Source organism: Puntigrus tetrazona, unplaced genomic scaffold (genome assembly GCF_018831695.1).
Source record: "Puntigrus tetrazona isolate hp1 unplaced genomic scaffold, ASM1883169v1 S000000400, whole genome shotgun sequence".
NCBI classification, from domain to species: domain Eukaryota; kingdom Metazoa; phylum Chordata; class Actinopteri; order Cypriniformes; family Cyprinidae; genus Puntigrus; species Puntigrus tetrazona.
This window is the reverse complement of record NW_025048053.1, coordinates 30,001-42,500: the sequence shown is the minus strand read 5'-3', so window position 1 is coordinate 42,500 and position 12,500 is coordinate 30,001. Positions and strand designations below refer to the sequence as shown.

Below are 12,500 nucleotides of genomic sequence, written 5' to 3'. Positions count from 1 at the left end.
CTGTAGAATAGAAGAGAAGAAGCTTCAATACTCTTCAGGAATAAAAACACTGTTAGTTTATCAAATAAGTTTTGCTTATTAGGATAATTGAAAAGACACTGGTTAATTAAACGGGATTACATACATTTGTGCAATTTAACATTTAATAATTGCAGGTTCGCATCATATTTTGAGTTTCACAGCTTTCATTCATTTTGATGAATGAACTAAATTATGTTTTCTTGTAAATTAAAAAATAATGTGTAACTTTACTAGTGACTTGGAAAAAGTAAAAGACACTAGCCACGGTGTTTTGGACAAGCTGAAAATATAATATATACTGAAATGTAAAGAACTGCGTAATTTAGATTTCAGACATGACGAACACATGAAAAGCCATTTCTAGAGTTTTAGAAGCGAGAATGTTTTTAACTGTAGACAGTAAACGGCTGATAGAAATTGGATGCAATCTGTGTTGAAATGAAAAGACACACCATGTTATCTTATAGCCCAGGGTAGCATGTAAAAAAAAAAAAATAAAGAGGAAGCTAAAAAGAACCTTGTGGAACGCCACTGATCAGATATGCATGGAAGAGGAAAATTACCCAGCTTTGCAAAAAGCTTACTCTCAGATAGTTACGACAGAAACCATTTCAGAACATTTGCTTTCAGACCCAAGACTATAATCTATATAATAGTGAGGTCTCTGTATCAAAAGCAGCAGATAAATCTAAAATCAATTTTTTTATCCTCTAGTCCTTTACACCGTGTCCTAACTACTCACGACGCAAAAAGATTCCAGCGACAAACTATTTGAGGGTCCACACTAGATGCAGAGCTACGCCACAAAGCCACAGAATCGAATATAACAGCCAATCAGAAGCGTGGAAAGGGCGGGCTCTCTCTGGAAGCACACTCGCAACTTAAAAGGATACGTTTATAATCATAAATAATAGAGCTTTTTAACATTAAATGTACATACATGCATACACTCGTTGGTTCAAAGCGAGTTCACGGTTTTAAAAGTCGTCTCTGCTTTAATATTTCTTTTCAAGATCTGAGGTCTCAGTTTGGCTATGAGGTCACACAAAATGATATTTAAACTCAAATTGACATGCCTAACTTTGAATAAAGCACATAATCCCCTAAAACTATCCATGTGTCATATAGTATGTTATTTCAGCAGCAACGTCGTGGAAATAGAAACAAATTAGAAATTTTGAGCGTCTCTCCGCGGCTTGCTAGGACAAAAATACAGATTAAGAAGGAAAAGATATCTTTATGGCTTATCACATCATGTGTAGTTAGGACACGGTTTCAGAAACACCAAACCAAAGAACCAAAGAACACCTCGAGACACAAGAATGTTTTGATAATGTTCCCATGAAGTTCTGAAAACACTTTTTTGGCTGTTTTGAGACTACTGAAAGACTGAAATGCGCACACTTCACCTTTAAAGACAGGATTTATCCCTCACGTTATCATTCATCAGCACGACCCGCTTCCCAACATCTAGAGGAACTGAAATCCAGCCAAATTCCGTCGCCCGCTTGCCATCTCCTTTCTTCCTGCTCTTTAATTGATTCTGCTGGCCGTTTTAGCAGGACACGGAGACATACTTCACAATTATGACTAAGCTTCGCGACACTCCGGTGGCAACTCAGTTTTATCATAAAGCGCACGACACCGCCAAGAGTAAGCAGCCACACAGTCATGATTAAATTGAACACTTCAATGCCTCCGGACCAGCTTTCGGCAATGATAAACGACCTGGAAGTAAAGATAACATAGTAGGGGATGTCAGTCTTTCTGACCCGAGATCAGATAGGGAAAGCCTCCTGATATGCTTAGTGCAGACACTGAGTGTTTAGACGTGATTGGCAGGTGGATTTTGAGCCAACAAACCAGCCCCGGATCTCACCAGTCCGCCTCGGTGCTGAACATAATTGCCTTTGGCAGAATGAACAGCCTGGGCGTAATGTGAAAAAAAACTGCCGCGCACCACTCTGTTAATTCACTGACCGCTGTATTTGTCATCTGTGTTAGTAACAGTCACATTTCTGGGCCTATTACTATTACAAATAGGTAAACAAAGGCCGAGTGTCAAAAAAAGAAATACTATCACACCATATGAGAGCTTATAGGCTGTTAAACAAAGGATCGAAACGTGTTTTACAGCCTGATGAAGCACAAGTTCCTTTATACGCTAAAAGACATTTGTAATCTCCAGTTCTTTAGAAACCAAAACACGGATCTGAAGAATGTACGAAATATCAAAAACCTTTTAATCTCCATGCAAAAAGCAAAGAGCAGCTCAAAAACCTCATACGGCCAAAAATAATTACAAGACTCAAAAAGCTATCGAGATCTTCAAATGTTCTCCTGAACTCCTAAAATAAACCTTTCAATTATTATATTCAGTTACTGTCGTTTTGACATTTATTTAGTTTTATATAAATACAATCCCTTTGTAAATAAAAAAAAAATACTGCTAGTTACACAAAAAATATGACAGTAAATATAAAAAAACACAAAATACCATTATTACATGTAATTAGAATGCATTAGAGCTATACTGAATTAATATACATATGTAAAACATAACATAAATATGAAAAACTTTACATTATATAAGTAAATAATAATTAATAATGTTTATGTAAAATAAATCAGAATCTGATTTTTTAGTTTATTTTAAATATTAGTTAATTAGACTTTAAATTATTTAATAAGTAAATACAAATATTTTACAGCATATTATTTAGTAAAAGTAAATAAACACAAACTTACTTGTAATGAATTAAATAAATACAGAGTAATGCATAATGTTTCTTAAAATCCGAAAGTTATATTCTGGGTGAATAATTAAACCTTTACAAATGACTCAAAATGCAGCGGCACGACTGATCTTCAACGAACCCAAAGGGCCCGTGGTCGGGTCTCTTTATCTCCCCTGCACTAGCGGCCGCTTGCAGCTCGCATTAAGTTGAAGACACTGATGCTTGCATATAGAACAGCTACAGGCTCAGCACCCTCCTTCCACTCATTTATGAGACTCTGCATCTCCAGAAGTCTGAGATCCACTAGTGAGGACGCCGTGGTACCATCACAGAGCTTTGCTGTCTCTTTCCCTAAAGCGGTCATCGGATGCCCATTTCACACAAGTTGAAAGTAACAATAATCCTCCGCGTTCCCTCAGCTGCTCAGGATTTCTGAGTACTATATTATAGTAAAACTGCTATATTCATTATTAACAACTACAACAACATCATCCAGCTTTCCCTTTAAACACAATGGAGGACTGATGACGCTCACTCGCAGCCTTGTCAATCAACCATCGTGAGAGGAGCCTGTGCAGTCATTCTGACAGGAATCTCAAAACAGCCTGATTTGAGAAAGAGCATTATTTTTTTGCATTATAGGATGCATTTGTACACACGCTCCAACACACATTTACGTATAAACAACAACAAAAGTGAATTTTGTGCATCCAATGGCCCTTTAATCTATCCAGTCTATCCTGAAACGTTGCATTGCAAGCACTTCCTGCAATTATTTGCCTCTTTTACGATGAATCGCTAACTGTATTCCTCAATTGAAAGTCGCTTAGATAAAGGTGTCTGCTAAATGAAGAAATCTAATGTAGCCTGAATGCTATAAAGAATCCATATGAGCTTCATTTTTTGTTTCTATGACAACATCTACGCTCCGTGGCTTCAAGAAAACCAAAAACGCAAACAATGATCTGAAGATCGTAAAAAGAACGCTGATTCTGGAATCTGAAGAATGAAACATCAACAGCTGTTTTCATCTCCAAAAGAAACAAACAACCCAAGAGCCTCAAACAGGCCACAACGCTTCTTGCTGAAAAGAACCATTAAAGAGCCTTTATGCTTAAGTGTGTGCTCCAGTATGAAACTACACAAAGCGAGCCCCTGAGTCTGTTTTCAAAATCGAGGATATAATAATATACCGCTAAATCCACCTTGAGGTTAAAAGAAAATAGAAGTGATTTCAGAAATGAGGCTTTTGTTGATGGCTCTTAGGGCACAAGTACTTCAAAATGAGGAGTAAAAGTGGGTCATTGGATGTAAACAGGCCTGTGTGGACTCCCAGCGCACAAGTAAGATCGGCCCAGTGCACTTCCTGCAGAGGAACCAGCTGAGCCCAGCACGCCGCTGATTGGGTTGGATTTGGTGTGTCTCATGGACACGAGGAGGATATTTCAGACTGGAGCTTACAAGGGAGGCCATACAGATAAAGCTGAACACAAACTGTACAAAAACACAGATTCTACCAAAGTGATCAGACGCACACCATCGAACAGGTGGAAAACACCCACAGATGTACAGTGAATGAGAACTCACCCTAGCAACCACCTGACAACCTGTCACAGCAACATCCTAAAAACAATTAGAACAACATGACAACGAATTCTAGTTTCTTAAAAAAAAAAATCTATACCAGTACTTTATATGTCTTTTACTTTATATAGGTTGTATACTAAAACATAAACATATAAATAAAAATAAATGTAGATTTTTCCACGCTGGATGATGAAACGGGTGGAAAAAAATCCCATAAAAACTGAACGAGGAAGATGCATATTTTCAGAAGGTCGCAGTAACTTCACAGAAGGCTGCCCTAGCAACTACATGCAAAAAAAGAAACGCCTTAGCAACACCCTGACAATGACCTAAATCAAATAAATATCATGAAAAATCATGAAATGAATCCAAATAAAAGCACTGTTCTTTTCAGACGGCATCGTTAGACACAAAACATGAATATGTTAATAAAAATAAACACATAACCACATCATTACATGCATTGTTACTACAAGTAAAAAAAAAAAAAAACGAATGAATGGATTGTAAATAAAATGAAAGAGAAATGTCCAAACTGTGTATATAGTCACAACCGATCTGCTGAAAAAAAAAACTATTAGAATATCTTAGCAACACCTTGGCATCACAGTTTCTTCAAATTAATAAATGAGTGAAAAATCACTATTCTAAAATTGCAAATTGCATCATAAGACATCATTTTTCGCCCAATGTTTCAATATCTATCTCTCTTTCTATCTATGTATCCAGTCCATCGGGTCCACATAAAAAGTGCTTAAATGCAACCATGCGATCTAGAAGACAATCATTGAATTATTAAAGTCAAAACTACACCACCAACAAAAAAACGCATTAGAGAGGATAGTTTTTATGTCCCGTGATATGTTCTGAAGTGTCTCGGAGTGAGATATCACAGGTACGACTACACCAGCACGCTCTGATTTCAAATGCATCCTCAATCTGTGCAGACAAAAGAGCGGGATTCGCATCCATCAGCCCAGATATTGTATCCTAGGAGTGCCGCGTGCGGCAGAGCCAGGGGCTTATAAAGTTCATAACCATCTGTTTCAATTACAACACATATGCATCTCATTACGACGCCTTAACACGAGCTCAAAGCGTGACGTCAGCGCAGTCCTCTGGAGCGACGCAAGCGTTTCAAGCGGCAGCCGTCACTCGGCGTTAGACTGCATCGGTGTAATTCCCAGTGATCCATTCTGATGCATTCCTCCATTCCAGATTCAACATCCGTGACCAAATACTGCTGAAAACCTCTAAATAAACGCTGCTGAAGTCAGTCCTTTTACTGACCGTCTGATGCAAACCGCGAGGCAAACATGCAGCCAAGATGACTGATTGAGTTTAGAGACGTACTCAGTTCACCTAGAAACCAAATAATAATGTTAACAAGAACCTGTCTGCTGCAAGAACTAGTCGCTGCATCTGCCGGTTAACTAGATACAACCAGATTTTGGATGGACAGTAACACTGTTCAGTGCTCACACACATTTCATTGACGTTTTTCCACCAAGCCTACATTACTGTGCATTTATTTCAACAGGTTTCTACAATCGGTTATGGACCATTTTCACTATGATGATATATCTAGTTTTTCTCTTTTTCTCTATTATTTTTTTAAATCGTAATGCACAATGTAACACTATGAATCTTGTGCTATATTACATTGGATTTATGTTTTTAGAAATCTAGTTAATGGTGCTGCGGAAATGGTTCTAATGCAACTGCTGAAATGAAATGCACTTGCATTAGAAACACTTTCCCATCTTTCTTTCTTTTTGCTATTATACGTTTTATATACATATATATATATATATATATATATATATATATATATATATATATATATATATATATATATATATATATATATATGAACCTAGATCATAACACAGTATATATTATACACATTGTATAATATATATATATATACTGTTCCATAAATATATTTAGCAAATTTCCTCATCAGAATAAATATATCTACTTAATTTTTAAGTAGTAATACGAATGGCTAAGAACTTAATTTAAAGAACTGTAAAGGCGATTTTCTCAATATTTACATTTTTTTAAGATCGTTGTTGCAATAGTTGCATCTCGATAGTTGCATCAGATTATCCAATCCTAACAAACCATATGGAAATATTATTTATTCAGCTTTTATCACGATGTATAAATCTTGACACGCTTCTGAATGGTTTAGCGGTTCAAGGTCACATCTATATGCATAGTTTATCCTCGTCTGGGATTTTTGTTATTTTTCTATATTCTTCTTTTCTTTTACAGCAAATGAAAAAGCAAAAAGTCGTGTTTGTCGCAGTTTCCATTTTTGCTCCATAGTGGTTCAGATAAACCCGCCCCTAAACGCCACGCTAAAGCCTGTGATTGGTCGCTTTGCCTGTCAATCAGAAAGACTGTTCCTGTCCAACACCGGATAAAAGCTCGATGTGATAAAGAAACACTCAGTAAAGGTTAAGTTGAGGCCTGCGCATATTAAAAAAATCAATGAAATATTTCAATCAGCTGTAAGATCATGATTAGACTGCAAATAATAAAATAGGAAATAAATAAATAAATAAATCCACTTTACAAATCCACTACAGCATAAAAACTTGTACAGCAATTTTGGTACAACGAGACATTATCTCAGAAATATCGAAATATTCTTCACCTTAAATGATATGCACGTTCTCCACACTTGGCCAGACTGGTTTTAGTCGGGTTTAGCGATTAAAATCGGTCCAAAACCTCTACAAAAACCGACCAGTCTGAGCACAAAAGCCGTCCTGGCCTGTTTTCGATTCGTTTTTTCTCTCAGCAGAGGAGTGTTTTATTTCGACCGGAGGAGACGATTCAGTAGCTCTGCGGACGTCGGACGTCGAGCTTAATCCGCGTCGCGTCGCGTCTCCAGGCGTCAAACGAGACGCGCGATACCTTTAATTAAGTACCCGAGCTCCATCGCATTAATGATTCATTATCGATAAAGTTGTTTTTGAACCTTCTGTAAATACCCAGGCTATTAATGACAATTAAATCGCCTACTGTAAATAACGCCGATGTTATTACGAAAGATTGTTATGAATAAGATGATAATGAATCTATTATTGACACGGAGGCTTAAAACAGACGACATTAAAACAGCGCGAGTGTTTCTCGTGTCGCCACAAACCGCTGCGGCGCATCCGACCCCCTGAAATACACTAGTTAGTGTACTACACAGTAACAGACGCTTACATCAAGACACAACCGCTCATTTCGAGACTATCTGAAACTAAAAAACACGCGAAAGACGCACCGGATCGCATAAACTCGATCAAACCGATTCGATGCATCAAAACCGCTTCGCGTTATCTGTTGCATTAATTAATCAATTACCCTCTCGAACTGACATTAACGCGACATTCGCGCGCGATAAAAAACAAAGCACCTCGAGAAAACCATAAAACAACGTCCGATTAATTAGACGTTTAATCTCCGAGCGGCACGAAGCAAAGTTCCTCCTCAACTTACTGCCGTTATTCCAGTCAGAGGACCGCGCGCGCGGACACAAGCCCGGGAAAAGAAAAAAAAAAAGTCGTTATTTACCTCAGGTTACCGCGAACGATAGGAATAACGTGGTACTCGCCTTTGCCGAGGGAGCCTGCGATGGAGTAAAGGGTGAGATACAGCGGTAAAATCATTCCAATAGTGTGTGAGCCCCGCAGATCCATGATGCGCGACCGATGCCGGAATGAGACTGACTCTCCTGAGTGCGAGACTCCGGGAGCGAGCGAGAGCGCGAGAGAGAGAGAGAGCGCGCGCGCGTGCGTGAGTGTGTGCGTGCGTGCGCGTGTGTGCGCGCGTTCTGCTCTTAGTGGCTCTTTCACGCCATCCTGCTGCCGAAAACATCTGAATACAGTCTGAATACTGAACACACACACACACACACACACACACACACACACACAGGGCTGCGGCTTTAATTCAGTTTCATCAGGTCATAAGGAGAATCAGCAATGCCGTCAAATATCACTTACGATATTCGAACTGAATGCTCCGATGAGAAACGACAAATTAACTTGAAGATCCGATTCGAGTTAAAACGTGAAACATAAAAACTGTAACCGCGCGTGCCACTAATTAGCTTTAAATACGTTGCAGTTATTCCGCATGGATTAAAAACGTGCACGGATTAGTGCATAAAACGATTTATATGACAATAGTTTAAAACTCACGTTAAAACTTCTCTTTGTGAAGTTATTTAAAAAGCCACATGATAAATAAATGCTGGCAGTCGTCTTTGATTGTTTTGACAGTCTTCAACTTGGTAACTTATTTTCCAGAAACATCTTCTATATTAATACCGCATGTTTGAAATGCCACAAATAGAAAGTGCATTGAATTTCAACATTTTGCATTTGATAATAATTGAATTTACGTAAAAGTAGTTGCATGCTGGATGATACATTAACGCCGGATGTGTTCATTGTTTTGACAGCCTTGAACTAGCCGCGCAAAAAAGCCTTAATTAGTCAGACTTAATGGTGTAACTAAGTTTATGTTTTTCACAACAGCCTATTTATACCTTCTGCGCATGCCCAGTCAATCTGATTCATCACCCAGGGTGCTGTGGTCGAAACTGATTCAAAATCAGATTCATGAGCTAAACACGCAGATTCTAAATTGCTAATTTTCCTCAAAATACCGCAAGAGTGCATGCGCCCCAGTTAGTGACTAGATAGAAAAAGCTTTCACGTGCCTGGCTGAGCTCGATCTCAATGCCATTTTGATCCGATTGAAGGGGGAATCAGATTTGCATATATGTGCAGTAGTTTCAGGTCAGTTTGCTTTATATGCCAGTCAGACGCTCTTGTCCTGTTGGGAAGTGCATGGCTAGAATAAGTAGGAAGCACGCAGTCTGGACACGATACAGGAGATACACTCACACGGTGTCTAACGCCTTGAGCTACACCGATTCAATCCCCGATGAAAAAAAGCCTCATTAACATCGTTCTTTTTCACCAGCAGGAGTGTGCACGCGTCACAGCCATGCACGTGACCGCACTGTACCCGCTTCCATAGACAGATGCGCTGCTTGAGTCATATGATTTATAATAACAGAGATGTGGAGCTAATCCAGCATCAGAACCGCTGAGAGGCAGTGGAAGCATCTCATCAGCCGCAGTACATCTGTGAGACGCAAACACACACACACACACACAGACACACACACACACACTCACACACAGACACACACACACTCGCTCACTCACTCACTCACTCTCACACACACACAGACACACACACACTCCACACACAGACACACACACACTCCTCCACACTCACACACACACACACACACACCTCACTCACACACAGACACACAGACACACTCCATAAAAACACTCCTCACTCCACTCACACACACACACACACACTCACTCACACACAGACACACACACACTCACTCACACACACAGACACACACACACACTACATAAAAACACTCCACTCACTCACACACACACACACATAAAAACACTCCTCCTCACTCCTCACACACACACACACACATACACACTCACTCACACACACACATAAAAACACACACTCACTCACTCACACACACACACACATAAAAACACTCACTCACTCACTCACACACACACACACACACACACACACACACACACAAACACAAAAACACACACACACACAAACACAAACACACAAAACACACACACACACACACACAGGACAGGGTGACTTTAAAAGAATAAATCACACAAAAAGTTTCCCAGGAACACAAAGGAGACATTTTGAATTATGCAGGCTTTTTTGGTGCAACAACAATTCGGTGAGCACATCTGTCAGGCCCCGAAAATGAGAAAAAACAGTATCATAAGTATCATAACAGAAGCGACTTTTCATTTCCAAAACAGGTAATATGAATCAATTATATATTACACATGCATATACATATATACATATATTCTTGGTTTTTTTTTAGCACACAGTTTTGTAGTCAATTTCATTAAAGTTACTTAGGATGCATTAAATAGATTGTAGAGCAGCTGATTTAACACCAAAATAATACTGGATTTTAAACCTCCTTAAAATAAAAGAAAGTCAAGCGTAAACTTGTACTTGTTTTAACCGCTGAGGCTGATATATAGAAAGCAAATCAATACTCTAATGAGTACAGTTAACTAATTGCTTCGTTAAAGATGTAATTAGAGGCCATAGTTAACTTTTAAGGTCATTTATCCAACACTGCTGCCTAGAATAACAAAATGAAAGGGGAATCAAGACTTTTTATCTCACATTTCAGCCGTTTTTTTTCAGAAATTAGTTTATTTCTACTTTCACTTTTTTTCACAGTACCGCTTCTCTGCATCTAGCAATTCTGACTTTATTCTCAAAATCGAGAGACAAAAATCTGCCTTAAAGTCACAAATTCTCTATTAAAGCTCATATTATGAGTTTGTATTTCACAATTCTGACTTCCCTTTTTAGAATTAAATTCTTGCGCTTTTTCCTCTCCCCCATTGCATAAAAACAAGTCATTTTTAAAAGTTTTTTTTTTTTATATATATATCTCACAATTCTGACATTTTTCTCAGAAATGCGGAGATTTTATTTTTTTAAAATCTGAATTGCAAGGAATAAAAAAATCAGTCTTTATCCTTTATCTTGATCTTTCTTGGCAAGTTTCGTGATCAGAACGACAGCCACTCTTGATGTATAGGTTAATAAAATGTTTTATTCACGTCAAACAAGCGAGTCCAGATCTGATACTGAACTGCTCTGCTTTGAAAACCTGTTTTAGGGCACGTGAACCAAATGAAACCCAATTAGGATTATAACGCGCGCGCAATCGGGAAACGTTTCCACATTGTTTTAGTTGTTCATGCACGCTATTTGCTTTTACATCCGAGTTAGCTGACGGTCCACAGAGAACAAATACCCAAATATATCCAGCGTGGCATTGGTTGAGATTATTCTGAGCCAAGAAAGCCACTTCATCCACCTGAATTATTCAGTTCTTCACGAGGTTTGGACAAAACTGAACCCGGTTGCTGGAGATAAAAGCTTTTAGCCAGACCATTACATGGAAAAACAGTGTTAGAGAGGCCGTGAGTCTTTGACACATTCAGAGGAGAGGAAGAAGTACGATAACACAGCATAATCACTACGGAAAAGATTCGGAAAACTTTTTTGCAAATGGGCAGCATTTCCTGAAGCGTCAAGAACATCTAGCCTCAGCTCACATTTTCTAAATAAAGAAGCCTAATAAATAAACAAACATATAATAAATCATACAATATATTGCAGTAATAATAATAATAATAATAATAATAATAATAATAATAATAATAATACCATGCAGTAAAATGCTTCAAATCAAGCAAGTTTAAATAAATGTAAATATTTATAATATTTTTAAATATAAATATTAAAACAAATTTAAATATATAGGCACATATATGAAGTCTATATTATATATATAAAAATTTATTTTATATATATTTAATATTCAAATATATTTATTTATAAATATATTATTTATAAAATATATTTTTATATATATTTTATTTATAAGCAATTTTAATATAAAATGTAAACATATTTTAGAATGACAATCACACACATATTTTGCCTTCAAATTCTCATTATAGTAAAGCAAGTGTTATGTAATAATAATATGTAATATGCTATAATAATAATAATAATAATAATAATAATAATAATAATAATAATATCTTGTCAATTGCATTATTTGCATTACTATGAGAATTACTAAAGCCAAATTTGTTTGCCATTAAAACAACGAGATTGTTAAAATAAGCTTAATCTTATATTGGCGTGGCTTATATGTGCTCAATACATTGAAGTATTAGTGTTATTATTTGCATGGGCAGTAAAGCCATTACAAAATAAAAGTTTAATGAAATCGCAAATTGCCATTATCACCCACGCGGCTTTGAAAACAGGACTGAGCGCTCTTTGATCTGCATTACTTTTTATCTACCGATTTGGGGTGAAATATGACTCTGAAATGAAAACACACGAGGGAATCTGAGGCTAATCGGAGAGTCGCTGGGAAAGCCCTGTTTTTCTGGCTCGGCTCTGTTAAGTGTGCATCACGGTGCAGTGAGCCCTGACAGGCAGGTGCTCACG

General features: G+C 37.6%; 1 pseudogene; it reads right to left on the bottom strand.

Annotated features, from left to right (window-relative positions):
* LOC122333862 overlaps positions 1–8,098 on the bottom strand; it is a 97,650-nt pseudogene extending 89,552 nt beyond the window's left edge.
* Positions 8,099–12,500: the final 4,402 nt, after the last annotated feature.